The sequence below is a fragment of the Arachis stenosperma genome, chromosome 5, assembly GCF_014773155.1.
Source record: "Arachis stenosperma cultivar V10309 chromosome 5, arast.V10309.gnm1.PFL2, whole genome shotgun sequence".
Lineage (NCBI taxonomy): Eukaryota > Viridiplantae > Streptophyta > Magnoliopsida > Fabales > Fabaceae > Arachis > Arachis stenosperma.
The window spans coordinates 19,358,855-19,372,482 of record NC_080381.1 but is presented as its reverse complement, the minus strand read 5'-3'; the positions used below and the strand labels follow the sequence as shown (position 1 = coordinate 19,372,482).

Genomic DNA, 13,628 nt, shown 5'->3' with positions numbered 1-13,628 from the left:
TAAAGATAAGAAAAAGATTTTGAAAATATTTTGAAAAATAATTTTTGAAATTTTCGAAATTTATAAAAAAATGAAAAAGATATGATTTTTGAAAAAGATTTTGAAAAGATAAGATTTTTAAAATTGAAATTTTGACTTGACTTGTAAGAAACAACTAATTTTGAAAATTTTTTTTGACCAAGTCAACCCAAAATTTCGAAATCTTGGAGGGAAATAAGGAAAAGATATTGTTGATTTTTTGAATTTTTAATTATGAAAGAGAAAAACAACAAAAATACTTTTATGCATGAAATTTTTAGATCAAAATAATGAATGCATGCAAGAATGCTATGAATGTCAAGATGAACACCAAGAACACTTTGAAGATCATGATGAACATCAAGAACATAATTTTGAAAAATTTTTGATGCAAAGAAAACATGCAAGACACCAAACTTAGAAATCTTTAATGCATGGAAAATATGAATGCAAAAATGCACATGAAAAACAAGAAAAGACACAAAACAAGAAATCATCAAGATCAAACAAGAAGACTTGTCAAGAACAACTTGAAGATCATGAAGAACACTATGAATGCATGAGATTTTCGAAAAATGCAAGAAAAATTTTTAAAAGTATGCAATTGACACCAAACTTAAAATTGACTCAAGACTCAAACAAGAAACACAAAATATTTTTTTTTTTTTTTTGATTTTCTAATTTTTTTGGATTTTTATTAATTATTTTCGAAAATAAAGTTTTGAAAAACGAAAAATAAAAGAAAAATTTTTTTGAAAAAGATTTTTTTGAAAAGAAAATTACCTAATCTGAGCAACAAGATGAACCGTCAGTTGTCCATACTCGAACAATCCCCGGCAACGGCGCCAAAAACTTGGTGTTGTTGCCGGATTAAAAACTTGGCACCATTGTGGTTTGGAAACAATTGTTTGAATTGTTGTTCGAAATTGATTGTTCCCCGGCAACGGCGCCAAAAACTTGGTGGACGAAATTGTGATTCAAATTCTTGTATCATTTGTGATCAATGTTCTAATTATGGCTCTGGTGGAATTCACAACTCCGTTCAACTAACCAGCAAGTGTACTGGGTCGTCCAAGTAATAACCTTACGTGAGTAAGGGTCGAATCCACAGAGATTGTTGGTATGAAGCAAGCTATGGTCACCTTGTAAATCTCAGTCAGGCAGATTAAATATGGATTTATGGGTTTCGAAAATAAAAAGAAATACTTAATAAAAGGGATAGAACACTTATGCAGATTCATTGGTAGAGGTATCTTTTAAGTATATACAGCTGCTGCATGGCTCAAGCACGCCTGCTCTCCTACTGCTTCTACTCAATCCTTCTTACTCCTTTCCATGGCAAGCTTTGTATAGGGGTTCACTATCAACTGTGGCTACTTTCATTCCTCACGGGGAAATAACCTGTGCGGCTGTCACTCGCACAGCTAACCAGTCTGGAGGCATCACCCATGGCTGATAGCTACATCCCATCCTCGCAGTGAAAGCTACGCACGCACTCTGTCACAGCACGGCCAATCACCGGTTGGTTCCCGCTCCTACTGGAATAGAATCCCTCTTTGCGTTTGTCACTAACGCCCAGCAGGTTAAAGTTTGAAGCACGTCACGGTCATTCATGATCGGAATCCTACTCGGAACACCACAGACAAGGTTGGACTTTCCGGACTCCCAGGATCCTACTCGGAACACCACAGACAAGGTTGGACTTTCCGGATCCAGATGAATGCCGCCAACTATCTAACTTATACCACGAAGATTCTGTTGGGGAATCTAAGAGATACACATTCAAGCTTGTGTTGCATGTAGAACGAAAGTGGTTGTCAATCACGCGCGTTCATGAGTGAGAATAATAATGAGGGTTATTACTCATCATTATTCATCATGTTCTTGGGTGCGAATGAATATCTTGGAATAAGAATAAGAGAGATTTGAATAAAAGAAAATAGAACTTCATTAATACTTGAGGTACAGCAGAGCTCCACACCCTTAATCTATGGTGTGCAGAAACTCCACCGTTGAAAATACATAAGCAAGAGGTTCAGGCATGGCCGAATGGCCAGCCCCCTAAACGTGATCAATGATCTCCTAAGATGAAGAATAATATAAAACTGAGATCAAAAGATGATTGATACATTAGTAAATCATCCTATTTATAATAAACTAGCTCCTAGGGTTTACATGAGTAAGTAATTGATGCATAAATCCACTTCTGGGGCCCACTTGGTGTATGCTTGGGCTGAGCTTGATCTATCCACGAGCTGAGGCTTCTCTTGGAGTTGAATTTCGAGTTGTGATGTGCTTTGGGCGTTCAACTCCGGATTATGACGTTTTTTCTGGCGTTTAACTCCAGAAAGGAGCGTGTACTTGGCGTTCAACGCCAGTTTGCGTCGTCATTCTTCGAATAAAGTATGGACTATTATATATTGCTGGAAAGCCCTGGATGTCTACTTTCCAACGCCGTTGAGAGCGCGCCATTTAGAGTTCTGTAGCTCCAGAAAATCCATTTCGAGTGCAGGGAGGTCAGAATCCAACAGCATCAGCAGTCCTTTTGTCAGCCTTTTTCAGAGTTTTGCTCAAATCCCTCAATTTCAGTCAGAATTTACCTGAAATCACAGAAAAACACACAAACTCATAGTAAAGTCCAGAAATGTGAATTTAACATAAAAACTAATGAAAACATCCCTAAAAGTAGCTCAAACTTACTAAAAACTATATAAAAACAATGCCAAAAAGCGTATAAATTATCCGCTCATCAACAAGTCATCCAGTTCTTTGGTGAGCAAAAGGGGTTCATCCTCCCAAGTCTCATTACCAAATAACTTGTCATTTAGCTTCATGATTGCTCCAAGGTATTTAGCAACTTGCTCTTCAGTGACATCTTCATCCTCTTCTGAGGAAGAATACTCATCAAAGCTCATGAATGGCAGAAGTAAATCCAATGGAATCTCTATGGTCTCAGTGTGAGCCTCAGATTCCCATGGTTCCTCATTAGGGATCTCATTGAAGGCCAGTGGGCGTCCATTGAGGTCTTCCTCAGTGGCGTTCACTGCCTCTTCTTCCTCTCCTAGTTCGGCCATGTAGGTCATGTTAATGGCCTTGCATTCTCCTTTTGGATTCTCTTCTGTATTGCTTGGAAGAGTACTAGGAGGGAGTTCAGTAATTTTCTTGCTCAGCTGACCCACTTGTGCCTCCAAATTCCTAATGGAGGACCTTGTTTCAGTCATGAAACTTTGAGTGGTTTTGATTAGATCAGAGACCATGGTTGCTAAGTCAGAGTGGCTCTGCTTAGAATTCTCTGTCTGTTGCTGAGAAGATGATGGAAAAGGCTTGCCATTGCTAAACCTGTTTCTTCCACCATTATTGTTGTTGAAACCTTGTTGAGGTCTCTGTTGATCCTTCCATGAGAGATTTGGATGATTTCTCCATGAAGAATTATAGGTGTTTCCATAGGGTTCTTCCATGTAATTCACCTCTTCCATTGAAGGGTTCTCAGGATCATAGGCTTCTTCCTCAGATGAAGCTTCCTTAGTACTGCTTGGTGCATTTTGCATTCCAGACAGACTTTGAGAAATCAAATTGACTTGTTGAGTCAATATCTTATTCTGAGCCAAAATGGCGTTCAGAGTGTCAATCTCAAGAACTCCTTTCTTCTGACTTGTCCCATTGTTCACAGGATTCCTCTCAGAAGTGTACATGAACTGGTTTTTTGCAACCATTTCAATGAGCTCTTGAGCTTCTGTAGGCGTCTTCTTCAGATGAAGAGATCCTCCAGCAGAGCTATCCAAAGACATCTTGGACAGTTCAGAGAGACCATCATAGAAAATACCTATGATGCTCCATTCAGAAAGCATGTCTGAGGGACATCTTCTGATTAATTGTTTGTATCTTTCCCAAGCTTCATAGAGGGATTCTCCATCCTTCTGTCTGAAGGTTTGGACTTCCACTCTAAGCTTACTCCATCTTTGTGGTGGAAAGAACTTTGCCAAGAAGGCATTGACTAGCTTTTCCCAAGAGTCCAGGCTTTCTTTAGGTTGAGAATCCAACCATATTCTAGCTCTGTCTCTTACAGCAAAAGGGAATAGCATCAGTCTGTAGACCTCAGGGTTAACCCCATTAGTCTTGACTGTGTCACAGATTTGCAAGAATTCAGCTAAGAACTGATGAGGATCTTCCATTGGAAGTCCATGGAACTTGCAATTCTGTTGCATTAGAGAAACTAATTGAGGCTTAAGCTCAAAGTTGTTTGCTCCAATGGCAGGGATAGAGATGCTTCTCCCATAGAAATCAGGAGTAGGTGCAGTGAAGTCACCCAGCACCTTCCTTGCATTGTTGGCATTGTTGTTGCTTTCGGCTGCCATGTCTTCTTCTTGTTTGAAGATTTCTGTTAGGTCCTCTACAGAGAGTTGTGCCTTAGCTTCTCTTAGCTTTCGCTTTAAGGTCTTTTCAGGTTCAGGGTCAGCCTCAACAAGAATGCTTTTATCTTTGCTCCTGCTCATGTGAAAGAGAAGAGAACAAGAAAATATGGAATCCTCTATGTCACAGTATAGAGATTCCTTAAGGTGTCAGAGGAAAAGAAAAATAGAAGGAAGAGGTAGAAGAATTCGAACTTATCAAGAAAGATGGAGTTCGAATTGTGCATTAAGAAGGAGTGTTAGTCCATAAATAGAAGGATGTGAGAAGAGATGAAGAAATTTTCGAAAATAAATTAAAAAGATTTTAAAAATATTTTGAAAAATACTAATTGATTTTCGAAAACTAAGAGTGGAAAAGAAATTAAGTGATTTTTAAAAAAGATTTTGAAATTAGAAATAAAAAAGATATGATTGAAAACTATTTTGAAAAAGATGTGAGAAAAAGATATGATTGAAAAGATATAGTTTTTTAAAAAAGATGTGATTGAGAAGATATGATTTGAAAAACAATTTAAAAAGATTTGATTTTAAAAATTAATGACCTGCCTAACAAGAAAGATATGATTCAGACATTAAACCTTTCTCAACAGAAAAGGTAACATACTTGAAATGTTGAATCAAATCATTAATTGTTAGCAAGTATTTTTGAAAATAGAAAGAAATTGATTTTGAAAACATATGATTGAAAAGATATGATTTGAAAAAGATTTGATTTTGAAAAATTTTGAAAACTTGAAAAAAATTTGAGTTAAAAACAGAATCTTCCCTCTTGTGCCATCCTGGCGTTAAACGCCCAGAATGGTGCACATTCTGGCGTTTAACGCCCAAAACACTACCCTTTTGGGGTTAAACGCCCAGCCAGGCACCCTGGCTGGCGTTTAAACGCCAGTTTTCCTTCTTCACTGGGCGTTTTGAACGCCCAGCTTTTTCTGTGTAATTCCTCTGCTGAATGTTCTGAATCTTCAATTCCCTGTATTATTGACTTGAAAAGACACAAATTAAAAATTTTTTGGATTTTTAATAATGAGGAATAATCAAAATGTAACTAAAATCAAATAACAATGCATGCAAGACACCAAACTTAGTAGTTTGTATACTACTAACACTAACAAAATGAGAATGCATATGAGAAACAACAAAACACTCAAGTCAAGAGAATTCAAAGATCAGAGCAAGAAAATCATCAAGAACATCTTGAAGATCACTTAAGACACATGAATGAATGCAAGAAGAACAGAAACATGCAATTGACACCAAACTTAACATGAGACACTAGACTCAACAAGAAACATAAAATATTTTTGGTTTTTTATGATTTTGTAATTTTTTTGGATTTTTCGAAAATTAAGTGGAAAATAAAGATATCAAAATTCTTAATGAGAATTCCAGGAATCATGCAATGTTAGTCTAAAGCTTCAGTCTAAAGAAATTAGACATGGCTAGCCAAGCTTCAGCAGGACATTACATTCAAGAGCTAAATTGATGAGAATCAATCAGCTTTGGTGATGATAAGAACATCACCTTGAAACACTAGAATTCATTCTTAAGAACTCTGAAGAAAAATACCTAATCTAAGCAACAAGATGAACCGTCAGTTGTCCAAACTCAACAATCCCCGGCAACGGCGCCAAAAACTTGGTGCACAAAATTGTGATCCATTCTTTTCACAGCTCAAACAGTCCCCAGTAATGGCTCCAAAAACTTGGTGCTCAATACCATGGTCTAAACATAATTTCACAACTTCGCACAACTAACCAGCAAGTGCACTGGGTCGTCCAAGTAATAAACCTTATGCGAGTAAGGGTCGATCCCACGGAGATTGTTGGTATGAAGCAAGCTATGGTCACCTTGTAAATCTCAGTCAGGCAGATTCAAATGGTTATGAATGATATATGAATAAAGCATAAAGATAGAGATACTTATGTAATTCATTGGTGAGAATTTCAGATAAGCGTATGGAGATGCTTTGTCCCTTTCGTCTCTCTGCTTTCCTACTGTCTTGATCCAATCCTTCTTACTCCTTTCCATGGCAAGCTGTATGTTGGACATCACCGTTGTCAGTGGCTACAGTCCCGTCCTCTCAGTGAAAATGTTCAACGCACCCTGTCACGGCACGGCTAATCATCTGTCGGTTCTCAATCAGGTTGGAATAGAATCCATTGATTCTTTTGCGTCTGTCACTAACGCCCAGCCTTCAGGAGTTTGAAGCTCGTCACAGTCATTCAATCATTGAATCCTACTTAGAATACCACAGACAAAGTTTAGACCTTCCAAATTCTCTTGAATACCGCCATCAATTCTAGCTTATACCACGAAGATTCTGATTAAGGAATCCAAGAGATAAACATTCAAGCCTTGTTTGCTTGTAGAACGGGAGTGGTTGTCAGGCACGCGTTCATAAGTGAGAATGATGATGAGCGTCACATAATCATCACATTCATCAAGTTCTTGAGTGCGAATGAATATCTTGGAATAAGCATAAGCTGAATTGAATAGAAGAACAATAGTAATTGCATTAATACTCGAGGTACAGCAGAGCTCCACACCTTAATCTATGGTGTGTAGAAACTCCACCATTGAAAATACATAAGAACAAGGTCTAGGCATGGCTGTGAGGCCAGCCCCCAAAACGTGATCAAAAGATTCAAAGATCTAAAGATGATCTAAGATCCAAAGATGAAAATACAATAGCAAAAGGTCCTATTTGTAGAGAACTAGTAGCCTAGGGTTTACAAAGATGAGTAAATTACATAAAAATCCACTTCCGGGCCCACTTGGTGTGTGCTTGGACTGAGCATTGAAGCATTTTCATGTAGAGACTTTTCTTGGAGTTAAACGCCAGCTTTTGTGCCAGTTTGGGCGTTTAACTCCCATTCTTGTGCCAGTTCCGGCGTTTAACGCCGGGCAGTTTTGAGCTGATTTGGAACGCCGGTTTGGGCCATCAAATCCCGAGAAAAGTATGAACTATTATACATTTCTGGAAAGCCCAGGATGTCTACTTTCCAACGCCGTTAAGAGCGTGCCAATTGGGCTTCTGTAGCTCCAGAAAATCCACTTTGAGTGCAGGGAGGTCAGAATCCAACAGCATCTGCAGTCCTTTTCAGTCTCTGAATCAGATTTTTGCTCAGGTCCCTCAATTTCAGCCAGAAAATACCTGAAATCATAGAAAAATACACAAACTCATAGTAAAGTCCAGAAAAGTGAATTTTAACTAAAAACTAATAAAAATATACTAAAAACTAACTAAAACATACTAAAAACATACTAAAAACAATGCCAAAAAGCGTACAAATTATCCGCTCATCATTAACCAAAAAGGCGATGAAGTGGTTCGATAGTGTAATAGCCCAGACCACCCGCTAGCACGATATTGTCCGCTTTGGCACACAAGGCCTCATGGTTTTGCCTTTGACGATAGGGATGATAGCCAAAGCCCCGCACACTCACTCGTCAAAATGCGTCATGCTAGGGAGAGGTTTCCAGACTCTTATACGGCATGCTTCGTTCCCCTCCCCAACCGATGTGGGACCTTACGATCCACCCCCCTAAAGGAGCCCAGCGCCCTTGCTGGCACATGATAAACCCCATTTGTAGGGTTTATCTTGTATTGATTTTAGGGGATTTTATAACCTTTTACCCACATTTATTCAATAAAATAGCATGGTTTTATAACTTCTCCCATAATTGTGCTTAAGAGTGAAAACATGCTTTTTAGGTCTTAAAATAGCTAAATCTAATTCTCCTTGATTCCATTAGATGCCTTGATATGTTTGTTAAGTGATTTAAGGTTTAGGAGGCAAAGATTGGATCAAGGGAATGAAGAAAGAAGCATGAAAAGTTGGAGAACTCATGAAGAAATGAAAGAACTGGAAAGCTGTCAAGCCGACCTCTTCGCACTTAAATGACCATAACATGAGCTACGGAGGTCCAAATGATGTGGTTTTAGTTGGGTTAGAAAGCTAACATTCGGGGCTTCGAAACGATATAAGATTTGCCATAGTTGCTACACGTATGGTGGCGCGCACGCGCATAGTACGCGCACACGCCGTTGCTGCACGTGATCACTTCATGCAAACTCGTGGCTAGCGAATTTACAAGCCTTGTGGGCCCAATCCAACCCATTTTTGATGCTATTTAAGCCAAGGATTAAAGGGGGAATGAACATACTTTACATACTTTTAATCATTAGCTTAGTTTTAGTAGTTAGAAGTAGTTTCTAGAGAGAGAAGCTCTCACTTCTCTCTAGGATTAGGATTAGGATTAGGTTTAGCTCTTAGATCTAGGTTTTAATCTTTGCTTTCTTCCACTTCTATCTCTCAATTCCTTGTTGCTACATTCATCTTCTTCTACTCTTTTATTGTAATTTCCTTTATGTTGTTCTTATATTTTGTTGTAGATCTAGTATTGTTCCTTCTATATTCTTCCAATTCAATAAGAGGTAATTCATACTAAATGTGTCTTCTTTGCTTTTCTATTGTTGATCTCTTATTTTTGTAGTTGTAGATTCCTTTAATTCTTGCATTTAATAATGATTACTTCTATTGCACTTTATGTGTTTGTTGAAATGCCTCTTCTAGATATAGTATAGATTTTGTTCCTCTTGGCCTAGGTAGAGTAATTAGTGACACTTGAGTTATCTAATTCCTTTGTTGATTGGTAATTGGAGAGATTGCTAATTGGTTTGGAGTGCACTAAAGCTAGTCTTTCCTTGGGAGTTGGCTAGGACTTGTGGCTCAAGTCAATTCATCCACTTGACTTTCCTTTATTTAGTAAGGGTTAACTAAGTGGTAGCAATGAACAAATCTCATCACAATTGAGAAGGATAACTAGGATAGGACTTCTAATTTTCATACCTTGCCAAGAGCCTTTTATAGTTGTTAGTTTACTTTCTTGCCATTTATCTTTCATGCTTCATATCAAAACCCCAAAATAACTCACAACCAATAACAAGACATTTTATTGTAATTCCTAGGGAGAACGACCCGAGGTTTCAATACTTCGGTTTATAAATTTAGGGGTTTGTTTTAGTGACAAATAACTTTTTGTATGAAAAGATTATTGTTTGGTTTAGGAACTATACTTGCAACGAGAATTCATTTGTGAAATTCTAAACCATCAAAAATCTAATCATCAAAATGGCGCCGTTGCCGGGGATTTGCAATGGTGTTATGTTATTGGTTATTGTACATATGTGAATATTGTGAATAGGTTTATCTTTTGTTTGTTTCTTAATTTTTGTTAGTTTTATTTTGTTCTCTCACTATGAATTCTCACTTTGGTTTTGAGTTTGGTTCTAATTGTGTTGTAGGAAATGTGGACTTCAATGGCAACATGTACCATGGATGGAACCAACAAAGATGGGAGGAGCCTCAAGGAATTGATCACTCATATTGGCAACAACCTCCGGAGACTTATAGGTATAACTTCCATCCTAATGCATGCCAATTTAACGGCTATGATGACTCTTTTTGTGACACTCAACAACCACCATCATATGCCTATGAATCCTATCCTCAACATGAACCTCAACCATTCTCACAAGCCTTTCATTACCAAACACCGCCCTATGATCCATATCCATCATATGACCAAACCCCCATACCATACTCTTATGACCATTATGAGCAAGAACCCTTAGAACCACCACTACCCTATCAAGATTACTCCCAAGAACCACCTCAATACACACAATCTCCACAGCCTTACCAAGAAGAACCACCTTCCTATTATGAACCCTCTCTCCAAAATGATGAACCTTCCTACCCACCACAAGCCCCAATAGATGATTCTCTCACTTTGTTACTTCAAGGACAAGAGGCCATGAAGCGGGATACACTTGAGTTTGTGACCAACTTGACTAAGGTAGTGCACTCTTTAGCCTACCAATGTTTTAACACTCAAGATACTTCCGTAGCCACATGCGAAAAACCTAAAGAAGCGCAAAGTATGAAGGAGAAATTGGACAATCCGGTAGAGAAGGGAGAACCAAGTTTTGTGTTGGAACAATTGGAGGAGCCTATGATCATTGAAGAAAAGGAAGAGGTGGTTGAAGATTTATGAGATGTTGAAAGTCCAAGGGAATGTAGCATCATGGAGCACCCTTCCAAGAAGCTTGATATCGATGTTGAGGAGGAATGTGCACAACCTCCAAGGCATATTCCATATGAAGACTTGGAAGGAATGGAGCAAGAGTTGAGTTCCCGTGGTGATGAAGATCATGCATCCAATCTTCTTGGTGGTGAATCCTTTGAATTTGAAGAACCTTCTCCCAATGAATTTGAAAGTGATGTGGAGGTAGATTGCTCTCAACCTTCCAATTATGACTTGAGTGATGGAGAGGAGTTAGATGAAGTTGATGAACAAAGGATTAAGAATAAAGAAGTTTATGAAGAGATGGTGATTGACAAGGAAGCAAACAAGGGAGTAGAGCTTGCAAGCACATTGGAGATACCTCTCCCCAAGCCACCACCATCCATTCTCTCATTCAAGTGGGTAAATTCCTTATGCTCAAGCTTTATTATTCCCCTTGAAAATGGTTTGATTGAAACGAATGGTCAACTTAGACATGTTTGTGGCTTTAAAAGTAAAAAGGAAATGGTTAGTGGTTGGAAACATCATTCTAGGTTCATTATGGTTGCATGCTCAAAGCTTAATTGTAAAGGTTGGTGTATAACTAGAATACATGGGCCTAGAAGGATGTTTGGTCACTTTGTTGAGAATTCACCTTGCTCACCACCCACATGGATTAATGATAATCAACTTAGAGATGGGTGTGAAGACAAAATATGGGATCCGGGAACACATGAGGATCAACATTGGGAGCCTATGGTTTGTGAAGAACTCCATCAAAGCTTGGAGATATTAATCTTGAATAATGAAGCTTATTGGAAGTCCAAGTATTGGTGGAAGTTCCAAGATGAATACAAGCACAAGCCACCTTGAGAGGAGCTCCCCATAAGTCCAACTTAAGGACAATAAACAAAAGTGCTAGGTGGGAGACAACCCACCATGGTAAAATCCTTTCATTTTCTCTTTTGTACATATTGGTAGAACTAGTTTAATTTCATGTTTAGATTAGTTGGTTGAGTTTAATTAGTATTTTATCATGTTAAATAAGGTTTTAGGGTGTTTTGGTAGCTGTTTGGAGGATTGAAAGGCTTGGATTGGTGCAAGAACTTAGAAAAAAATTTTGAAAAACAGAACACCATCCACGCGTGCGCGCACATAACGCGTACGTGCACCCGAGCATTTTTTGACCATCCACGCGGACGCGCACTGTACGCGGACGCGTGGATGAAAAATTTTACCTCCAGCCAAAAAATCCGAGAGTTAGGCCTGCACTGTGCGAACATTGGGCCTAAGGCACAAGTCTATGCACGCGTGCACGCACTTGGCACGTACGCGCACGTGATCTTAAATTGGCAATGCACGCGCACGCACACTGTGCGCGCGCGCGTCGATTGCACGATCCACACTCCTGGTACTTTTACCCGAGAGTTGTGCCAGACTTAGGCCAACATTATGCCTCCGGCCTAACTCGATGCACGCGTGCGCGCACCTGGCGCGTACGCGTCCTTCAACCAATATGCACATCGACGCGTAAGCACGCATGACGCGCACGCGTCGGTAAAAAAAAAGAGTTTTTTTTCCCCTTCCATTTTCTTTTGCTTATCACATTCGCATACTTCTACTCTTCCCATTTTCATTTAGTTTTTGTAGCATGTTTTCGTTTTTTTTAGTCATTTTAATAATGGTGTTGCATCTTCCTACTCAATTGTTGAGGATTCATTGCATTACTTTGGTGCTTCTTGACTTGTTTCATATTGTTGGGTGATGTTTCTCTTCAAATCAATGCTCAATCTTTTATGCACTTGTGTTCTTTGTGCATTGATATGACCTTATATTGTCTTTCATGGCCCACTCTCTCTTGTTCGAACTTGATGCTCATCATGCTCTTCATGCTTTGACCTTACTCTTGCATCAAGTATCATTGATATGCCATTTTCTCTTATTGTTTCCTCCTCTACATGTTGTAGCTACCATGTAGTGTGAGAACCATACCTTTATTTGGCATTAGCCCCCGCCTATATTCTATTTGCTTTGATATCTTTGTTATAGGCTTAACTTTCTTTCTTTTTCTTTCCTTTTAGGTTGGCCACCAAGAAGGGGGAAAGGAAAAGCTTTTAAATGGGGCAACAAACAAGTCATCCGCACAACCTTTTGAAGGAGCTCATCAATTGTAGCAACCCGTCCACCTTGCTCTTCTTCGCATGCACCGAGGACGGTGCAATCTTCAAGTGTGGGGAGGTCGTTCGACCGATCTCCATGGGTAACAATTTCCTTTTCAACACCAAATTTTTATTTTCTTTGTTAGATTAGCTATTGCATTGCATGATAGGTTGCACGTTAGTTAGAATTTGTACATATTTTCACCACTTCTTTCTTATTAGGACTACTTGGCTAGGGTGATGATTTCTTCTCCAAGAAACTGTTTTAGGGTAACCTAACAATTTGAAAAATTTACTTTGTTGAACTTGCTTGAAAGAATGTATTTTGGAACATGGTTTTTGAGCTAAGAACACAAGCTTGCGAGATTCGAGCCTAATGGTGTGGTTACATCTTATAACCACTTATTCTTCCTTCTTGTGTGCATTATTCTCTTCCTATGATTGTAATCTTTGATTTGTTTGATTATTTATGTCCATTATTTTGTGTATTCATGCATTTATATGATTGAGGCCATCATTTCATTAGCTCACTTACCCAAATGGCCTTACCTTTTATCTTCCTTGTTAGCCAAATTTGAGCCTATGCTTAACCCACTTTGTTCTTAATTTAGCACATTACAAGCCTTAAAGCGGAAAACAATGAATGTCCTTTATTTGGATCTTTGATTGGCTTAGGCTAGTGAGTGTGAGTGTCATCCAAGAGTGGGAAAACTTTGGGACATTGGTTGGGATAAAAGGGTATTTGTGTTTTGTATTTTTATATTGAGGAATTGGGTACATATTCATGTATTGATTAAATGTATAGACCTTATGCATTGATGTTCTTATGTATAGTTTGAAAGAAAAAGAAAAAAAATGAAAAGAAAAAGAAATAAAAGTGAAAAAGAAAAAAAAGAGAAGAAAAGAAAAGAAAAAAATGTATATAGAAAAAGAAAGAAAAAAAAAAGCAATAAAGGGGACAAAATGCCCCAAA

General features: G+C 38.4%; 1 non-coding gene across 1 annotated transcript; it reads left to right on the top strand.

Moving 5' to 3' along the window:
- The first annotated feature begins 3,860 nt into the window (after nt 1–3,860).
- On the top strand, nt 3,861–3,968 carry LOC130984211 (small nucleolar RNA R71). The gene has a single exon (XR_009088159.1). It is a non-coding gene; the product is annotated as a small nucleolar RNA R71 (small nucleolar RNA).
- Nucleotides 3,969–13,628: the final 9,660 nt, after the last annotated feature.